Source organism: Phodopus roborovskii, unplaced genomic scaffold, assembly GCF_943737965.1.
Source record: "Phodopus roborovskii unplaced genomic scaffold, PHOROB, whole genome shotgun sequence".
In the NCBI taxonomy this organism is placed as follows: Eukaryota; Metazoa; Chordata; class Mammalia; order Rodentia; family Cricetidae; genus Phodopus; species Phodopus roborovskii.
Genome location: NW_026126514.1, coordinates 24,870,509 through 24,893,304, shown reverse-complemented (window position 1 = coordinate 24,893,304; position 22,796 = coordinate 24,870,509). Strand labels below are relative to the sequence as shown.

General features: G+C 35.4%; 1 protein-coding gene across 2 annotated transcripts in view; it reads right to left on the bottom strand.

Moving 5' to 3' along the window:
* Fut8 (fucosyltransferase 8) overlaps positions 1 to 22,796 on the bottom strand; it is a 213,684-nt gene that overhangs the window by 138,729 nt on the left and 52,159 nt on the right. The window lies entirely within an intron of this gene.

Below are 22,796 nucleotides of genomic sequence, written 5' to 3'. Positions count from 1 at the left end.
GTGGTCTTCTTCAATTACTTCCTACCTTACTTTCTGAGATGTAGTCTCTCACTGAACCTAGAACTCACCAATTGAGCTAGACTGACAGACCCTTATGCTCCTGAGATTCTATTGTCTCCAGATACACCACACTAAGCAAACAGTTTATCAACTGTGCCATCTCCCGAAAGTTCTGTTAAGAAAAAAAGGCATTTATCTGGCTCAAGACTTGATGCTCTCTAAGTTTAAATATGGACAACTGTTAACAACAGGAAAAATGCCGACAGGATTAAATTCGAGCCAAATATACTTTTTTGAAATCTATAAACAGCCCTATCAGCAAGAGCAATCAGCAGTTAAGAGTATTCGTGGTCTTAAAAAGCACAAGTTATCTAATGCATTAATGTGCTCTATGATCCTATATCTGGCTAGTCAGCTTCTCTTAAACAAATAAAATTACTGAAAAGCTTGAAGACCTTCCATGAAAACTGTACATAATAGGCATGGCAATGCTCCAGGACAGCATTAAACTATTAAAGAAAACTCAACTATACCCCTGTGACAGATTGCTCAAAATAGTCCTAGCAAGACAAACCTGTAACAAGTTGTTAAAGTATGACCATTCATTCCTTCCCTATCCAACTACATAAACCCCACATGCAACTGAAGTCCAGGCAGACCAGTGATTTTCAAACCAGGAAGGGTAGAGAAAAAAATTGGCTTGGGGACCAGTAGCTTCAGCCTCCTCTGAGAACCTGATAACGCAGAATCCAAGATCCTTAATGACATACTGATTTTGAATCAAGCATCTCAGCAAGATCCATCGAGTGGTTAGAAGATGAGGAGCTCTTGGGAGGAGGATATTAGAGAGCATAATCTTCAAGACTGGTCACTACATCAGGAACTGTTTGCCAATAGGCAGCCAATTTTTTATCCTACTACAATTTACACAGGCTCTTGAACAACAGAAAACCCAACGAATGTGAATCTAATGGCTTAAAAAAGAAAGGCATACCAGAGTTGTTCTAAAATAATGGGTCCTATCGCATGCCCCAAATCACATAATGTAGACAAATCAGTCAAAGTTACATTTACAAGACTAATGTTACATTTGTTCAGTGGTGGTCCCATAAGATTATACTGCCTAACAAAGTCATGGTCACCTTGACACTATCCATGTTTTCAAACAGTGACTATATAATCCATTCATGCAGTCATCAAACAACTCTTATCCCTAAGCAATAAATGGCTATGGCTAAAACCTGGCAATTATTTTTCTTCTAGACCCACAAGCACTGTGAACATTTAGGATCCTGTTGTCTAGGAAAGAGACAGAGGGCCTATGCCAGCATGTAACCCAAAGAAAAGAGAGATGGAATGTACCTGTTACTCAGCTATTGTTCAGCTCTAATCCCATCCTTTCTGCTGAAAAGAAAATTCTTAGAATACGTTTCTCTCTTACTAGGTAACTTTCTAATCTGCCAATAAAAGCATTAAAGAGAGAATATTTGTTTTATTCACAGGCCTTCTAGCCAACAGCAGCACTTAGTGGAAGATTCAGGTCTTGGGAACAGCAGTATTCACCAGACAATTGCTCTCCAAGCTCTCTGCAGGCTCTAATGTACCCTATTCTAAGCTTTTTTATCCCCTGACACCTATGGGAAGGGGGCTTCCTGCAATTACTGCAGTATCCACATTTTGCTTTCTATGCCTCCTAACATTTGTGTTCCCTACTCCCTATGTTAAGTTTTCTTGGCTGAAGTAGAATCCGTGTGGATTGTTTGGCTGACCATGCCTAGATGGAATAAAAGTCAACAGGTTCCTGATTACTTTAGAAAACAGATTTCAAAAGAGAGAGAATGGATAAGAAAATATTGACTAGATCTCCTCTAAAATACATGAAAGATGAAAATGTATTTAAGTAGTATGTTTGAAAAAAAACACAAAGAAAACAATTATGGTGATAAACACATCAAAACTCGGGAACATAAGAGCAAATAAAAAAATCCTAAACAAATGTTTTCTTCTTAAAATAATAAAAATCATGGAATTTTAGGAATGGAAAGTACTACATTCTTTGGCCTCAAAAATTATACATTTGTATTAAGACAATTTACACTAAATCAAGTTTGGGCTACTATACTTTAAGGAAGCTGCTAAGAGATTAGAAAAGTCCAAAGAAGATTACATAAATAACAGGAGACAAAAATGGGATCCCTGAAGAAGCGTTCACAGAGTCTTCTTTTTTTTCTTTCTTTCTTTTTTTTTTTTTTTGATGTAGTGAAAAGAAAACTTCAGGCTAACTAACATACTATCTGGCTTTTAGCCCAAGAGTTCTGACCAGTTGTCCTTCAAGTTGACAAAGGAAATGGACTTAAAATAAAAAATGCAAAAGCAGATAAAGACATGAAAGTGAGCTTCCCAGCTCTCAGAGAGACTGAGAAGTAGGTCATGAACAAGTAACTTTGCTACTCAAGGCATGGTCTAAGGACCAGCAAGAAGGCTCGTCGGGGGCAACATCTCAGAACTATTAGGAAACTACTAAATACATGAAAACCTGATCCCCAAGTAAGCCTTGAGCACATGAAAATTGAGACAACACTTCAGTCTGAAAGCAGCTTGAGAAGGGAGTGAGTAAAGCTCTAACCTGAATGTTACTTTCAAAATTTTTCTAAAAATGTAAAAATAGGCATGTTAGAATTTACTAAGAATATTATAACAAAAAATTAATAATTGCTCAATACATATCATGTATAGGGACTGTTCCATCTTTAAAAATTAATTCAACTCTCAAGTTAATGAAGTAACTATTTTATGATTCTTGTTTTAGTCATAAAATAAGATGAAGAGTACTCTTAAATAAATTACCTTGCCCCAAGTCACACACCTAAGTTGACAACTGAAATTTGAGGTAATCTCTTAAGAGCCCACCCCAAAGTATCACTGTTTTCCAACATCATTTCAAAACATTCCAAAACATGACTTCCTGGATGAAGTAGTCATCCAAGAAAGCTGTAAAACTGTTGGTATTAAAACTGCTGTTAAGTATAAAGGGAAAAATAATGTGCTTTCCTCCAGTTTAAAATAATTAAGAATTACAACAGCACAGTTAGAAGTCTGTGGCACAATCTCAGCACAGGAATGAGACAGTGAGGACAGTAAGCCAGAACATAATTATGAGTCCAGCATTTTTAAAAATATCTAATATATACACAAACCAACATCAAACATTAGACTATCTTACAAAGAAAACTTCTGGTAATAACCATATTACTAACTATTATTGGGAAGCAACTGACACATTCTCTCCAGTGTCACTCCTTTTTATCCCTAGCAGCTTTATTGATGAATTCTTGACATATTATAAGCTGTACATTCCACTTTGAAATGTCTATCTTTAAGATTACCTCCGTAATTAATTTTTTAAAAAACTGAGTTATCTCTTAAATCAATTTCTACCATTACTTCTGTAACCACAAACCATTATCACCATTGCCACCAACCCCTGAGAAAAGTAAAGTACATTAAGCTAAGATTTTTCTCAATGAAAGAGGGGTAACATGAATGAGTGTGAATTTTTTTCTCTGTACTTGCACTGCTCCAAACTTCTAAATATGTCCCTTTTCTTTTCTTTTGTAATTTGCGAAACTCCAATTCTGATAAGACCCAATGGTCTTTCAAAAAATACTAAGGATGATGATAAAAGAAAAAGTAAAATGGAAAAAGTAAAAGTAAAAAGTCTACTGAAGTCTTAATAATGTATGTGAGTTCTAAATAGCATAGCAAAATAGTTGAAGTTATGAAATATAAATAACATCATTGTACTAGCAAATAAGTTGAATTTAAAAGCAGCAAAATTGTATCTTGTATGTAAGGCAGAGTGTTACATATTTTGATTTTATTCAGTCTGAGCATGCTCCTAAAAAGAAAAGAGGTGAACAATGACTTTTTCATTAACAATGACAAAGCTCTGGTGACCTAGTTTGAGAATGAACAGTACTATAGGTATTAAAAATAAGAATTGCTTAACCCATTGGGATAATTAAATATGCTGGAGCCAAGAAGATTTTGGGGGCTAAAGATATCAATGCTCAGAATGAAATGCATTCTTCCAAACATGGAAATATAAAACTATGCCTTATTTGAGGCAATTTGAGTAAGAACATACTTGAAAAACCTAAAATACGTAAGGTCTAAGTAAAGCACCAGATGAATGCAACTTGTCTTCCTAAAAACACAGTAAAACTGCTCTGGAAACCAACAAAGATAAAACCCAAATGAAGTGTGCTTCTAGCAGGCAAAACAGTAAAAAAAATCACACAAGTAGAGCATTCCTGACCTGACTCTTATTTATAAACATGACTAACAAAATGACCCAGGCTACAACACTCAAAAATTTCCATCTGTTCTTATTCAAATTAGTTATATAAATTAGCATTCACTTTGTCCCACTAGTTAGCATCAGAGAATACTTTCTGACCTCAGTTTCATTATTAGTACCTTTTCAATCTGCCCAACTGGAAACTATATTACTTGAATTAAACATATTTATAAAAACTCAACAATATACTCTAAGTAACAGTTGCTAGTCATTTAGTAAATAATGATATTTACTAAGTGATATGTGTTAACTACTAACTGATGAATAAACATCATAATCCTATCCTTAACACAGGAAAATCATATTTATAATGTGATATGAAAAGTCTAACATTTGCTTTTATTAGTTTTACTTTGTGTATGTGTACATGAATGTAGGTGCACATAGTAGACAGGGTCAGCAGGCTTGTCAGATCATTGTGAACCATCTGCTACAGGTGCTAGGAACTGAATGAACTTGGATTCTCTCCAAGAACAATGCATTCTCTTAAACACAGAGCCATCACTTTTAACCCCATGAAGCATAAACATTTAAATGGAAAAAAAAGTCCCACCTCCATCATAAACAAAACGTAAAACTTAACACACTAAAGAAAAATAACTACTTAAACATCACTAGAATATTTTTCATTTGCTTACTTGTTACAATGCTGGGGACAAAACCCAGGGTGTTGCATGTGGTAAGCGAGTTGCATGTAGCAAATTGAGCTACATTCACAGCCTAGAATCATTGTTAACCACAAGACTATAAAGAAAACTCTCACATTCAACAGGGAATGTAATGACTCAACTTTCAATACTATAGAGCCTAGCAGGCACATCCACCCTTTTGTCATTATAACATAGTGTTTTCATCTATAAAGTTCATATTTCAGAATAGCATTGGTTACAATCAGGGCCTTTTTTTTTTCCTGCACATGGCTTGTAGGCCATGGATTACATACAAAGGCTCATAGATTTGAAAGCTTGGTCATCAGCAGGTGGCACTATTTGAAAGCATTAAGAAGTATGGCCTTGTTGGAGGAAGTGTGTCACTGGAGATGGGCTTTGAGGTTTCCAAATGCCCAAGCCAGACAGACTCTGTTGCCTGCAGATCCAGATGTAAACTCTCAGCTCCTTCTCCAGCACCAAACCTGCCTACCTTGCCATGCTTCCCGCCATGATGATAATGGACTAAACATCTGAAACTGTAAGCCAGCCCTAACTAAACGTTTTCTTCTATAAGAAAGAGTTGCCATGGTCATAGTGTCTTTTCACAGCAACTGACCACTGAGTAAGACATGCTGGGACTAGGCTCTACTGCCAGAGAAACTGATCTGAGTCCCTAAGGTCAAACCCCAAACTACAGCTTAACAAGATTCCAGGGTGAGTATCATGCAAATTACTCTTGAATATACTTACAACAAAAAGTAAAACAAACCAAAAAAGAAAAAGAACAAAACTGTACCTTTAAAAAAACTGTCTACTTCCAAATTAGTCCTATAGGCCTGACCTGAGTGCGCTCTTTGATCTCTCATTAGTCTCAAACTCTGATTAGCTACATGCTTGAAGCTAAAGTAGAAAAACTAAGAGCAATAAGTTATTATACATACATTTCATATAATGTCATGAACTTTTATATACATTATTGCATATCACTGGGCATGGTGGTACATAGCTGCAATCCCTGAACTTGAGAGACAGAAACAAGGGAATCAAGAGTTCAAGAGCCTCCACAACTATATCAGGAATTCAGCCAGCCTGGGCTACAGGAGACCCTGTCCTAAAGACAGAGAAAGAAAGGGGAAGGGAGAAAGGGAAGCACGAGAAGGAGAGGGTTGCCCAATTATGTCATGCATATAAGAATAAAAGCAAATGACATTATCTCCAATATATACAGCCCTAAGGACTTAATATTTTCTATTTCAGTTTTCCCAACTGAAAAGCAATAACTTTTCCAAAGTCACAGATATACTTATAAGAATAATGATGGGTTCAATCCCTAGCATTAGGAGGAGTGACGAGATGCCAAAAATTTCTCAAATAGCAACTAATTTCTGGAGTCCTTAGAGAGCCTTTTATGTAAATTAACACCCATAGACCCCCAAATGGCAGCAAGCCTCAATACTTGGTAAATCTTGCCCTATTTCCTTCTTACTGAGTATAAAGTATGTATGTCCCTTTCCTGACACAGATACAACTGAATTGTATAATTAGCATAAACGCCCCTCCAATGTACAGAGAGAAAATAAGCCATCTATCTGGAATTAAATTGTTATGAATATAACACAATCAAACTTTTCCCTTTTCATAGTATGTGAATGCACTGTCTGGTGAAGTGGCCAAATGTGTCCATTAAGCACAGGATTTGTGGCTAGTCTTAACTGAATTATGTTGTAAATATAAAATGCATATAGATTTCAAAGATTTAGTATGGATTTAAAGGTATAAAATATATCACTGTTAGTATATTGATTAGTTACTAGTTTTCTTTTCATTCTTTTTAATATGGTCATAATAAAATTAAAACATATGGTTTATACTATATCTACTGAACCAGCCAACCTACATATTAATGGCCACTATTCCCATATCAAGATTTCATGGTCATATAGCATCATGAAATCTAGTGATTACAACAGTCAGACTCAAACTCCATTTCTCCTGAAATGCAAAGTAAAGAACAATTGCTTACCTGTTTCCAGGCTCCTTCCTTTCTATTATCTTCACCTAGCCTTCAAATCCTAAATAAGCTCTTTAATATTTTGTCCTCCACCCCTCCCAAATTATTGATCTTGACATATTAATCTTTTTTCTCTAACAACTGTCATATTTAGAAAAAGGGAGAGAGAAAAATATCTTGAAAGGCAATACTGTGGCAATGGTGTTCTGTCTATGCAATCAAATAGCCAAACATGAATCTTGACTCTCATTGTGAAAATTGTTGAAGTAGTTTCCTGATTTGTAAAGATCATTGAATAGTAAACTAGTGTTTCATTTAAATAATGATCACTATTAAAATATAAGTTCTGTGTTGTTGTTCAGTTATATAAGCATTAGAACAGTATCTGAGACTGCCATATCATCATTACCCCCATTTCTGTCTCACTTCCTGAATCTACCATTCCCCTTTTATTCCTGGCTGTCAATCAGCAGTCAGTTCAGTAGTATATCCAACACCGTATGAAGAATACAGAATAACAGGTAGAAAAAATGAGGTCATTTGGGATTGCTACAACAAACAACTCCAACCAGAAGAGAGCATACAAAAAATGGTTCACAACACGTAATTCACTAGAGAAGTAGTCAATCCAAATCTGGAAACCTGTACAAAACTGTCTTCAGAGGAAGTAGGTGTTTCTGAAATCATTTCTAACCTTCTGTGCCCTGTCCAAGAGTATCCATCTCAGATGTTAAATTCTGAAAACTGTGCCAATAGCAATATTTATCAAGTCTAGGAATTATACACTCTTTATGACATCTAGCCTAGCTATTAATTGCTGCCTGTACACCTAAAATTTTAACAAGCTTCCATGTATTAAATATTGACAAACATAAGTTCACACTTGGACCACATGAAATCACAAGTAAAAATCTGAACACATTACTCAGTAACCCCAAGAATAAAAAGCATCTTTATCAAAAAAGTACAAATGTTTTGTCACTTGTGACAAATCAAAAGTTTCAAATGGTAGTTTGTTACTAAGACTAAAATATAGGAAATCTAAACTTATCATCACTTTTCATATTGTGCCATATGATGCAGACATATGCATTATGTCTTATTTCTTTCTCTTAAAAACAAGGACAGTATCATCCTAAATTCTAAGATCTATACTAATCCAACATATTCTCAAAAGTTTGTTATGCTGAACTCTAAATCTAGTGTTATAACAAGAAAAACATTATTTACCTCTGTTACATCAGTTCTTAAAATGACTCAGTCCCAATAATCATAATTAGACAGACATAATTTTATATTTTACTAAATAGATGAGGCTCAGCAGTCCAACTATGTAATTCCCATTTTTTCACTTTTGTATATATTAATAAAAAATATACTAGTCCAAGACTTTCCTGATCCATAGACAAAAAAGAAATTCCCAGTACCTCACCATTGCACATCAAAAAATAGTCTCTGGATGAACAGGAAGGGAAGAGAAAAGATGGTCAAAAATAATGTTTGATAATGAGCTAAATCTAAGATCATATCATTTTCCTTATGTTTTTTAAAGTCATAAAGTTTAACTTTTCTTCCTCAAACTGTTTTTCAGTTATTTCTTATCTACCTAATTACTCATCCCTTCATCAATATATGTTCTACCACAGATTTTACCTGCTACCTTCCTCAGACCTATAAGTTAATTATATGTTCTAAAAGTTACAATATTATAAATACAACTCCCTTATTCTCTCTTCATAAATGTATTTTATTGCTGTGAAATGGCTTCTGTTAAATTTTACCTATTCTAAAAATAACAAAGTACATTATTCTCACTAGGCTTATGTGAGAAAAGATCCAGAAGTTTTATATTATAAAAGTATTTGTACTAAGTAATCAACAGCAACTGATATCTAAGATGATAAAATGAAAGTTAATTTGCTGCCCACTGTCATTTCAGAGTTTGTACTGAGAAAGTTCTATAAATCCCGTTTAAATACAAGACTTAGGGCAATTCATTTCATGTATAATAAATATTAAAATATCATATAAATATAAAATAACAAAATAAAATAATAAATATGTTAAGATCTAAAGTTCCTGAGTCTAACAATGTAAAACATGTTTGCCTTTTCATAGGTGGTTCATTGTTTTAATTCATGTGTGTGGACTTTGTTTATTCACTTGTACTTAAATGTAAGGACCATGTCCTATACAGCTTTGTGCCCTTATCACTTTGACCACAGTATTTCATACATACAGGCATGTTACACGTGATCTAACAGAAAGTGTACAACTGTTAACTTTAACAAAAACTTCAAGTTCCTCCTTGTATGATTCACTATTAAGTTACTACAATTTTGAACTAGACGCTGACCAGACAATTCTGAACAGCTGTAGTAAGGACCCAGGTTATATTAGATTTCATGATCAATGATCAGTATGAGCTGCATCTGTAAACAGAGATGGTAACCGGGAAATAGGAATTAGTGCCAAACACTGTTTTAGCCATGCTCCTTTGTAACCCTTAATAGACAATTCCTGACTAATGGTCTTAAAATTGCCTAGAATGTCATTTGGTCACTAGATCTAAAACTGCAAGGAGAAGAAGGTCACTAGCAAAGGTATATACTTGGCTTTCAATTTATTATAGTAGATTTTGCTCAAAAACTTAGATTTGCCAAATTTGTTTTTAAATGTGATTAAAAGCAATCTCTTATTAAAGTACAAATTTGAAGAAATACTTTTTAAAACATGAATTTCTGCCTTTACTTCTTTCTAGTCAAAACATAGTAATATCAACATTATCTTAAATTTAAACTGAAATTATTACTTCTGTGAATAGTTTTAGCAGATGATTGAGTCCTGATCAAAACCACTGGCCTATGTGAAATACATGTGTATTTATGAAGCCAATCGAGTTACAGCAAACAAAAACCTATCAGAACACAGAGCAGTAAAGAACCTTGACAATTAGTCACAGTCAATTGCCACATCTGCATGCAGTTAAACATATGGTAAACTGGGTTTCAGGAATCCTGAGATTATCAAAACTTTTACAAATATATTTGGGCTATTTGGGGCAAGGAAAAGAGATGCGAAAGGACAGTAAAGAACCTTAAGACACCTATTTTGACTAAATCTGCAGCTGTTATTACAGCTGTTCTGAAGCTTTTTTTTTTTTTTTTTTTTTTTTTGGAACCGCTTAAGTACTTTTTACACTGATAAGACTAACGACAGCCTTAAAGAACTAAAGAATAAAATAGGGGGTTTATGTCACCTAACTAAGTATAAATTGTTATGTAGCTGCAAGAATCTTGATTAGCTTCCTTGAGTATCAATGTTTTTAACTTTTCTTCATTATGCTATGCATTTTATATAACTCCAAATCTATAATCCAAATAACATGTATGTATGATACCAATAAACACACAAAATCCTTTTAAAACATACCAAACATACTCTCTAATATACTCTAATTGCTTACAAAAGCAACTTCATAAAACAAGAGAAATTACATACATTTAAAAACACATTTGTACTATATTTCAAATGTAATTAATACTTCAATTAACTCCTAGCTCTTTGTTCAAAAGATAGATTATTTTTAGAAAAACATCATACATCTATGGAATTTTAAACAAAGTCTCAGATCACATGTATGCAGCCACCACCACTCTCTGCTTTACTCTTAAAAGCATCTGTAATGGCATAAGACTTTTCAATTGTATAATTCCATTTCTGTTCAATCAGAAGTAACAAAAACAGACATTTTCTTAGAAAGAAATAGAAAGAGGCAAGGTGTAGTGGCACACACCATTAATCCCAGGAGGTAGCAGCAGGTGGATCTCTATAAATTTGAATCTAGCCTGTTCTGGGTAGCAGGTTCCAGGCCATCCAAGGCTACATGGTGAGACCTTGTTTCAAAACACCACAAAAGAAATACAGATGGATGAAAGCCTTTTGATTTCTTCAAGACAAGATAAAAAAGTAAAATAGAGTACCCCTCCCCCCAAAAAACAATAAACTTATATAGTGAACAATTGCTTATACGATTACAAAAATTACAAATACAGAGAATAAAGTTTAAGGGACAAAGTAGTATTTTATAAAAAGATTCTCTCTGGTGATGTATTTAGTCCTCTGGCATTCCAAATGAGGAAACAAGCCAGGGAGATGGCTCAGTGGGTAAAGACACTAGCTGACAAGCCAACAACCTAAGTTTGATACTTCCACATAATGGAAGTAGAGAACAACATCGTGCAAGCTGTCCTCTAACCTCTATGTGTGTGCCATAGTGCTCATGAGCACACACACAAATAGATAAATAGATAAACAGGTAAATGTAATAAAATTATTTGTGAATAAACAACTGAAGTGGTACAGGCCTTTGATTTCAGCACACAGAAGGCAGAGTCAGATGGCTGACTATGACTTTGAGCATGATCTATATAGCTAATTCCAGGCTAAGCAAGGCAAGGCAAGGCTACATAGTAAAGTCTTACTGAGAAGGGATAGGCAGATGGACTGACTGATGCACATTGTAGCTAGGTATGGTGACTCACACAACTGTAGATCAAGAAAAAGGGAATGAACACTGTTAAGCAGCAGCTACAGAAAATTAGTAAGGCATTATATATATATATACACACATACATACATACATACATATATATATATATATATATATATATATATATATATATGTAAGGCCATGCACATGAGTGTAAACTTGGGACAGGAAGATGACAACGAGTTCAACGCCAGTTTAAGCTACATAATGATAACGAGACAGAGACAGAAACAGAAACAGACAGAAGAAAAAGACAGAAGGAAATGCCTGGTCTTTTCAGCCACAACTAAGCACCTGGAAACAGGCTTTGAAAGGTTGGATGCATACACCAAGTTTTCACACCATTCATCAACACTAATCTCATTCCACTTCTACTAGACTTACCACAGAAGGATAGGGAAATTTTTTAAGTCAGTCGCTCTTTATGTTTAAGATGAGTCAACTTAAATTGCTGCTACAAAACCCCATTCTGATAGACAACTCCTCCAGCCACGTGTCTACTCAACACCTTTACATTACTACACAGTGTTATTCCTTCTACTAAAGAATCACACCAAAGAAGGCAGAACACAAAGACAAAGAACCTAAATGTCAAAATTTTTGACTAATTAATTCCTTATTCTTAAAGTTTTACAAAGGCACTACCTTCTGAAATCAAGAGCTAGAAGGAGTTTTAAATCATGACCAAGATAATAAGGCCTTCTACTGAAGAGTTAGGACTCTGTAACTGAGGTGGGGGCTAACTAAAGAAAAGAAAAAGTCTTCTGTGGAGCTAGTTCAGGACACCTTCTGAGGAACCCCATAACAAATCTGAGCATCATTCTCCAAGGTAAGCGCTCTCCCTCAGACACTTCTGCTGTGATTTTCCAATGCAGTCCTATGCTATATGATGCTATATGATTTCCTTCCAGAAAGTCCAAAGTAACTATAGCACTGCTTCTGAATACATATAAGCACTAGGGAAATATGCAATAGAAAAGTAAAGCTTCCATTGGTCACTGAGAAAAAAATGAAAAGACATACATTTCTCAAACTATATTGCACCAGTTTTCTCTCACCCTTGCTGTTTCCTCTGAGATAGTCTCATGCTCGTTCTACATGAAAAATCAGAAACTCAGTTTAAGAAATTTATCCAGTCAGCAACTGGCAAATACAATACATAAAAACTCAATTATCCCAGGTTAATTCTTGATATGCAATAAAAGTTGCAACTACATTACAGTAAGTCAGATAACTGGCCTATAAAAAAAAACAACTGCAATTTTTAGAGTATCAGATTTCCTAAGCCTGCTTTGTTTTTTGTTTGTTTGTTTGTTTGTTTGTTTCTTTGTTTGTTGTTGTTTTTGGTTTTCTGAGACAGGGTTTCTCTGGAGCCTGTCCTGGAACCAGCTCTGTAGACCAGGCTGGTCTGGAACTCACAGAGATCCGCCTGCCTCTGCCTCCTAAGTGTTGGGATTAAAGGCATGCACCACCAACACCAAGCTTTATTTGCTTTTTTTAATTTTTCAGAAAGCCTGATGGTTCATGCTTTAATTCCAGCATTTGGAAGACTGAGCATGACCCTGCTTCAAAAAAATTATTTAAATATAAAATTCAGTGACTATGCTATAAATATATTCTTCACATATTTTTTTCTGATTCTACCTCTACCCAAATATTCACAAATGAGAATAACTATAGATACCTCTCATGTAGTCATGATGAATCTAACTTCACAGTCAACTAATAGGTGTAACAGGATATGTTCTCTAGACAGTTCCCAACTCATTATTCTTTATGTCATAGTTCAATAATTACATTCCATTAATATACAGCATATCTTTTTGTTTTAACTATTTAGAAATGGTATTGGAAATTACTTTGGCAAAAAAAAACATAAACCTTGATTCTATATGAGAGGATAATGGCTTCATGGAAGAGACTTGTTTTATTTTTTTTTTTTTAAGTTGCCATTACAAATTGTGTACAATAGATACTTGAATTATCCTAGGGATAAAGCATAAAGAAATGGTAACTATCAAACCAGAATTACTTTAAACACCAAAACTACTGGGATTTTAAAATAAAAGGACAGAAGTCAAGATGTACAAACAGGAAACAGATGTGTCTTCTCACTTGAAACAAACAAAAGAAGCCATACAAATTATAGGAAACAACAGTTTTCAAGAAACTAGACATCAAGTAATAAAAAACAATGGTTTAGAGCTGTGGTTCTTAACCTTCCTAATGCTGCAACCTTTTGAGTTCCTCATGTTGTGAAGACCCCCAACCATAACATTATTTTCACTGCTACTTTATAACCAAAATCTGGCTACTATTATGAACTACAATGTAAATACTAGTATTTTTTCCAATGGTCTTAGGCAAACCCGTAAAAGGGTCATTCAATCTCAAAAGGGTCACTACCCACAGGTTAAGAACCTCTCCTACAGAGAAACAGAAAACAGCACAAAAAAAATTGTAACATTGCCCCAGCTCTCCACCCTCTAGAGACTACACAGTCTCAAAATTAACCAAGGTGAGTTGCTGAATTCAGCCCAGGTGGTGAAACAGAAGATCAGGCATCTATCCGGAAAGAAACTTACAACAAAACAAAGTAAAAAACAGAGGTTGCATAATCATGTCTCAAATATTAAGCACAGTAATGACTGTTTAAGACAATACTATAAGCTAAGAAAGGAACAAACTGAAAGAGTTACAGATTAGTGCCTGACAATCATACAGAGTAAGGAACACAGCCTGTTCCCACTAACCAAGCTAGTAAGGGACACTGGGTGGAGTATTTGGGAGGTTCTTGTTTCAGTAGTATCTTGTCTAGTAACTAGTCCTAGAAAAACGCTGCTCTAAGCCACCAAATGAAATGTAAAACAAGACTCTAACTGTCTCCAAACAATTACAACTAAGGCAACTAAAAAAATTCCTAATACAAAATATAAAGGTAAAATTACAGTATATATCATCCAACCAAATATTACCAGAGCTGGGCACAGCGCCACATGCCTGTAGTCCTAACACTCAGGAGACTGAGGCAGAAAAATCAGCTTGGCCTACAAGATTAAGGCTTGTGGTGGAAAAAAAAAAAAAAAATCAGTCTGGAGAATTACCATATACACAAAGAAGCTGAAGATCATGAATCATAATAAGAAAACAATTTACCAAAATAGATGCTAGAATTAGTGACAAGGACCTTAAAAGGCAAAGAAACCCAGCTCAAAGGTGCAGAAAACATATTCAACAAAATCATTGAAGAAAACTTTTCCAATCTGAAGAAGAACATGCCTATGAAAGTACAAGAAGCATACCATACACCAAATAGACTGGACCCCCCCAAAAAAAAAGTCCCCTTGCCACATAATAACCAAAACATCTAACATACAGAATAAAGAAAGAATATTAAGTGCAGTAAATATATTTTACATATTCAAAAATCTCAAATAAAACATGGAAGACATAAAAAATATATCTAAACTATAGTGGTGGAAACTATAATCTGAGATGAAAAATATACTATCCAGAATTAACAAATAAGACATTAAAGACAAAATTAGTGGGGGCAAGAGAAAGCCACACAAACTACATATAAAAATAAAACAGAGAAGAGATACCAAATATACTATCAAATATAATACAAAGGAAAAATCAGCATATAGAAAACACTATTGATAGAAACTAATTATCTAAATTACTCTGACCTTATCCAAGGGTCAGCAGACTCAATATTGCTATGGTGTCAATTTTCTCCAAATCTGTCTAAATACAATGTAATTCCACTTAACACCTCAGTAGGCATTTTACAGAATGTTTCTAAAATTCATATGGAAATGGAAAGTCAACTAAAAGAGAGAAGCCACCCAGAATTTGAAAAGGGAAAGTTTAATGTAAGAGATCATTAACTATAACAGGGTTGGGGAAACAGTCAATTAACTAATGAGAAATAAAAAGCGCTGTAATGCAGGAGAAGCCAATATCCATTTAGGCCTGAGCCAGTTAAGAGCTTCCTCTAACCCTTAACCGCCCCAGGACTGAGATCTAGATCCTGCTGAAGAAAACATGGTGCCAGCCACTGAATGGCTCAAAAGCTGCTCTAGAGCTCTGTTCCTGAGACTTCCTAGACTCAAACAGAAATCCATTCTTTATGGAGTTGACGTCCCAACAAGATTCTATGCTACAAACAAGGACAAACAGCTGGTATCAGGTCTCTGATTACTGTGGTTCACCTGCCTCTGAGCACTGCAGGAGCCTGGTACTTCTAAGCATTCTGCAGAAAGGTGTACACTACTGGGGAAGCCATGAGGACTAGTACTGGGGGAATTGGGGAAGCCATGAGGACTAGTACTGGGGGAATTAAGTATGTTGATGGAGTCAGCCAAGTAAGTACACATGATACAAGAGGAGAAAATTATCGGTAGTGTTATCCAGCATTCTCTTTAGCCTAAAGTAAGCTTTTGCCATGGCAAAAGAATGGTATTTAAAGAGTCTGATCTGTTTTCAAACGGCAAAAGAAAAAAAGATTCATTTGGAACAAAATACCAATATGCAACACAACAAACAAAATAATGAAAAAGAACAAGTTGGATGGGTAACATGACCTGATTCCATAACTCACAAAAAAGTGACCAGTATGGTAAAAGCACCAAGATACACAAAACGTCAATGGAACAAAAACTCAGCAGCAGACCCAGAGACTTGTGGGTAGGGTCTCAATGTGCACCCAGAATAGCCTCGAACTTGTAATACTCCTGCCGCCATTTCTGAAGTGCAATGATTTATTGGTAATTCTGTCTCCCAAGTGCTGTGATTTACCAGAGGCAGCAACCATACCCAGCATCAAGACTTTTAACAAATCTATTTCAACAAATGATACAAAAATAACTGAACACACCTTTGAGTGGTCTGTCCAACTTTCATTACACACACAGACACACACACACACAGACACACACAGACACAGACACACACACACACAGACACACACACACACACACACACACACAAACACAGATACACACACCTTATCAAAGAACTACAAACAACTATTTTCCATCAAATGAGACCATTAGAAGCCCAATGTGAGGAGACACGATGTGTAGATTCATGTTCCTTTCTGAAGGCGACCTATTTCTACAAACCTAAGTTTCAAAAATAGTAATTATATCTCAGAATGGTAATGCATTGGGAAAATAGGAAAAATTCTTTCTGTGCATTTACATATGTATAAACATATGGTATTAGTACCTGTAGGTTTTAAAACCTCCTCATGGGATTTTGTATGATCACCAATTTGTGGACCACGATCCCAAAGAATGAAAACATGTATTAAGAAAACTATAATCTACTGAGTAACTTTTGTGAACCTGACACTCTATGGACAAATACATTATCACATTTAACTAGAACATATTAAAAGCTAGTGTTTTAAAAGACCTTGTATATCCAAAATGATAGTAAAGGCCTTAAAGAGAATTTCCCCACTAAATTCTTACACTCAGTTGACAGAATTCCTGTTTTCTTTATTGAAAAAGAAAAAAAAAGGGAGGGGGGAGTACTTTAAGACAAAATTAGTGGTTTATGAGCAAAGAACAATTTAAGAATCAGGTCATATACAGAAGCACCATCAGTCCAGAGAGCTCCACTGCCAACACACTGGGCCCAAGCTTTAAAGCAGTAAGCCCTGAGTTAGTTAGCTGGTGGTCTCTGACTGGGAAAGTTGTTAGTCTCCTTGTTTAGGATAGGTTATTTGCTTATAAAGGAACTGAAAGAACGCAAGTTGTTCTGCTCTAATTACCTCCTAAGTTTAAAAAAAAAAAAATTAAATCTGTAAAGATAAATTTTTAGTTACCAACTCAAAATTCTCCATTAATGTTACAAAATGTTAGTTGGCCCCAAAAATTAGATAATATTCATTATTTTAAAATATAAGATATCAAGTAAGAAATAGTGGTAGAGTAAGGCTTTTATAATAGAATCAAAATAAATTTCAAAGTACAACTAGCTTACTGAAAATTACAGAGAATCTGTATGTTTAAAATTGCAATTTATCTGGATCACTGAAATCTATAGAAAATACCTATTTCTCAATCTATTACAGCTATCAATAATACAGAAAGGTTTTATACTCATACCATCACATCCGGCAGCTTTGGGAGCAACTGATCTTGTAGCAGGGATAGCTAGAAGGCCTGCTGTGTCTGGGCCCATAGCTCTCTTTCTCTGCCACACCACACTTAGATCCTTCACACAAGGGCCAACCACAGTCTGATGTCCCTCCTACCCCAGGGGAACCGGGGTAGGAGCCGGTCAGGAGGAGGCTGAGGCTGATCTAGAAATGTCTTTTGCAGATCAAGCAACCTGCACAAGTCAGAAAACTAATGCATTAAAGATGTCTTTAAAGGTCCCTAAGAGCTTGAGATGCCTGGAAGCACTCTAAAGACAAGACACACCTCCCTGATGTTTTAACCTGCTTTCCTTCTAAGACTTCATCTCAACTGTGTCCCAGAAAAAAAAAAAAAAAAAAAATGGTGTTACTTTCTGAAGCTCATTCAAAAAGCAGGAAAGGACATCAGACTTTATCAGACTGACTAGGCAGAGAGAATTCCCTGTCACTGCTTATCTCGTGGCCAGAGACTACCATCTTCCACAAATAGGTTCACCACAGCCCAGATGGTTACATTCTGGTCTCTGTTTCCTTGAACCTGAGTTGAAATGGGCTTTCCATTCTACATAATTCTGGTGTCTGGATCTACACAAACAAGCTGAGGCTTGCTGTGTCTGGGCCCATAGGTCTCTTCCTCTGCTGCACCACACTTTTGTCGTGTTAAACTCCCTACTGTTCTTCAAACAAATAAAAAGAGGGTAGCTACTATCTAGATATAACTACAGAGCACTTGAATTATGATTACTGAGAACAAATTATTGAAATTTTAGTTTTGTTTAATTTAAATAGCCCCACACAGCTATCAGTTACCATTTTCAACAGCATTGGTCTATAGTGACTTCTGGTCCTTAAACGACAATTAACAGCTAAAGCAAACCTCTACTGACTGTTCTTCTAAGTTCCCACCTTCTGTGTAACCCCTAAGCTAATATACTCAATTACCTAACTATTACTTACTGAGTACCTCCTACAGGCCATACCCCATGCAGAACACACACACACACACACACACACACACACACACACACACACACACACACACACACACACAATCCTCTTTGGAGTCTCTAGTTATCCAATAATCCTACAACAAAACAACATTTAGCTTAACTTATATTTACTCCTTTTAAAGAGATTTAGCCTGGTATTTACAGCAACACATACACACACACACACACACACACACACACACACACACAAACACACACACACAAACACACACACACACACACACTTAATTTAAACGGACATTTTTTTTAAAGATTTTATTTTTATGTATGTGTCCTCAACACTACAAAAAGAACTGAAGGAAACTAAGAAATACTAAGTACAGGAGAAATAGTCTTCCCCAGGAAGGACACACTAATTGATTTTCCAATACCAAATGACCAATCCTGAAAACATACATACAAGCAACATTATATAGAGCAAGCAGGTTGCAGTTATGTATTCAGGAATATATGTTTAACAACAATTAATGAAAAAAAAGCTATGAATTTGAAAGAGAATGAGAAACGTATATGGAAGGATTTAGAGGGGGGAAGTAAGAGGAAAGTGATTAAATGTATTATAATCTCACAAATAAAAGAAATAATTTAATAAATAACATTTTAAAAACTGTTAGAAGATCCAATCCCATCAAAGTAAATAATTTCTTGAATTTTATTCAAGAGCTCTATCAGGTTGTTACAGTAGATATCTGAGAAAAGACCCTTATATTTCTAGCAGAAACTAGAAGAAAACTAACTTTTCTGAAATGTGTCCCATTCTCTGTTCTCTTAAAAGGCCTTCCCTCCAAAAATGAAAGTATTTTATCAAAACTGAAGCAAGTGGGATTTTACCTGTCCTGTTTCTAGGATTTTACAGTATCTAACCAATGCAGGGGAAGGGGAATACCCACTCCAGCCCCTACTATCTTCTGACATGGGGGAAAGATGCCCCAGGCAATCCCACAAATGACAGATCTAATAACAGGACCAAAGAACTTCCTCTCCTCGTTCCCTTCTCTGCTCTTATCACATCAACATGACTCCTAAGCAACAACCAAAGATTACAACTAAAAGAACTATAAACCTTGGACATTATTTAAATACTCTCTCAAGGGAAAAAATCTACATATAAAGTTAGCCTCTGATACAACAGCTACAGCAAACACAGCACACCTTTTTGGCAGACAAACAAAACTTCATGCAATGTACTATTAGCTCAGCTTCTTTTACCTGATATATCATGTCTATGAACAATATAAGTAAAAGGTATACTGTTAAGGTAAAACCCACAAAATAATAGAAAGAAGGGGAGCAAGTATGGGTGGGGAGGTACTAACCTACCTGCCAAACAGACCAGAGTATGACGGAAGTTTTAGAAATACCACCAGAAATGTGACGTGCACATGCTGATGTGAGAATCAGATAGCAAGAAAAGCAGGGAATGGAACAATGCAATGTCCAGAGGACATCAAGCAGGATAAATACCAAAGCACTTACATATAGGCATGTGAGATGAAGACTGCCAAAGATCAGACAAAGAGAACCAAGAGAATAATAAAAACTGGAAGGCCACCTTACTACAGGGAAGCAGGCCAGGGTTATATCAAACTTTCCCCTTCAGAAATCATATATCAAAGAAAGAACAAACTGAAATATCTCAACTATTAAAAAGAGAATTTGACCCAGTCAGAACTGCAGTATTATACTTCAAAAATAAAGCAGTAATTAAGATTTTTTTTTCAAATAATGGTTGAGAGAGTGACAGCTTACAGACTTGTCTTTTTTTTATTATAATTAAAGTTGTTTATTTTTGCAAATTTCATTAAATTTCTTTTTTTATATTTATTTTATATAACCAAGTCCATTTAAATGAAAAGAACAACGCCCAAATTCCTAAATATAGTCTATAAATGTTTGTTTTCATTTAAACAGACTTGTCTTATAAGAAAGGATTTTATTCTTTAGTGATAAGCAAACGTGGCACATGTGCACCTGGTGCCCAGGGTAGCCAGGAGAAGTTGTCAGACCCCCTGGAACTGGAGTTACAGATACTTGTAAGTCACCATGTTAGTCCTGGGAATTGAATCTGGGTCCTCTCAAACAGCAGCCAATGTTCTTTAACTACTGGGCCATTTCTCTAGCCCCCTAACATTTTACACCTATCTCAAATAGAGTAGCAAGGCAGTTTTGAACTCTAATTTTCCTACTCTTTTCACTGGAAAATAGAAATAGAAAATATGGCTTTACCATAATTACAGTATTTAATTTCTATATTCTGTCCGATTAATGTTTTATTTTCAAGTATTACTTCAAGATTACAGTAAATTCTATGTTCAAATATATCTCTACCCTCAGATTACAGTTTTTAATTTTTACTGCATGAAGTAAAACAAAAAACGACCTGATTTTCCTCATAACTTTTATCCACACATTGATTCTACCTGTACTGATACTTACTGCCAATAGATACACATTATTAAAGTGAACACATTATGCATAGCTACATAAAAATTATAAGAATTTCAGTATTACCAAACAATTGCCTTTACAATGCTCACAGTATCTCTAAGAAGTAATTACCATGACTCTCCATATGACTGAAAGATTTCAAACAAAACACTTCAGTGACTTATTCAAAACACAAGGAAAGTCCAATGTCAACGAGTCACAGCTGTCATTTTCACATCATGCCTCACTTCCCAGGATAGTTAGCACTTTCTAGTAAGAACTTCTCTAAGATCCTATGATAACAAGAATGCTGTGACAGAGAACTGAGAGCAGAGAGGAGAAACTGTGCTCCTTGTGTTCATTTTGTTTTATGAACTCAGCGAGAAAGCAGAGTGGTAACACACTTTTCTGCTTTAAATGAATTAACTGGCTGTAAAAGTGTTTCTCTTTCCAATATGCTCTTCAAACTGAAAAATACTAAATATGATTCAGTTGGCAAGATCAGGGTTAACAATAAGAGTGATCTTCACTGGTATCTTCACCACAGTAAGGCACACACAAATTAATCTGTAGATTTTACATTTGCAAGTCAGCACCCCAGCTGATGGGTATCTGAGAATTCTCTCCTTGGTTTTTTGTTTGTTTGTTTGTTGTGATGTCAACAAAGCTCTAAATAAAGATAATAGTTGTTCCGCAATTACAGAACTTTAGAGTCTGAAAAGTAGAAAAGTTCTTACAGAGCATTGTTTCCATTCTTCTCTTCCCCTAGCCCCCCCCCATTTTATTCATGAGGAAACTAATTATCTGGACATGGCTTTATATAGCAATTTCATAATTTAGACATTTCACCCTGGAAAGAAGCTCATTACGACTTCAGAAATGAACCAAACTTAAAATACTCAAGTAAACAATTCACAAGTTCCAGGGAATTCGTTAAACTCACAAAATCTACAGGGCCCTAATGGCATGTCTATATAAGCAGTAACAAGTGCTAGAAAGAGGAGCCCCCTCACCAGCTGAGCCGTATGTGAGTTGTGCAGGGAGCTCTAGGGATGGATACAACTTTGGTGAGTCTTCTCCATGCTGGAGTGGATAGAGAACCTGCCTTTCAGAAATTCAGCCCCCTACAAGTAATGCCAATAAACTCACTAGTTCACTAAATTAGAGTTGGGTAGAATTGTTACTTTAGTCTGTGTTTAGTGTCCTATCTGCGGTGAGCAGACATTTGTTCATATCTTGCCAGGAGCAATTACACAATAAGATAGCTAGTTCAGAGTGGAAACTAGAACCAAGGCCCCTTGACATCAAATTGGCATTTTCTCCCCATTACAACATGCTGTTATCAGGAATTTTAAATAGCATGAGATTTTATACTACATGGAAGCTAACAAAACCAGCTTTTTACAGTTTCATGAATACTTAGAACCAAAACCATCTACCCCATACAAAACTTAAATAAAAAGATCTAAAATTACATGTCTATATTAAAATGTGCCTGTGCGTGTCTATGTCCCACAAAAGTTCAGAATTACTAGAACTTGTCCACAAACTCTTATTTGTAAATAGACTTTCCAGACATAACCAAATCACTAAAACATCATACTACATTGGGGCATGTCCTAAGTAAAAGAC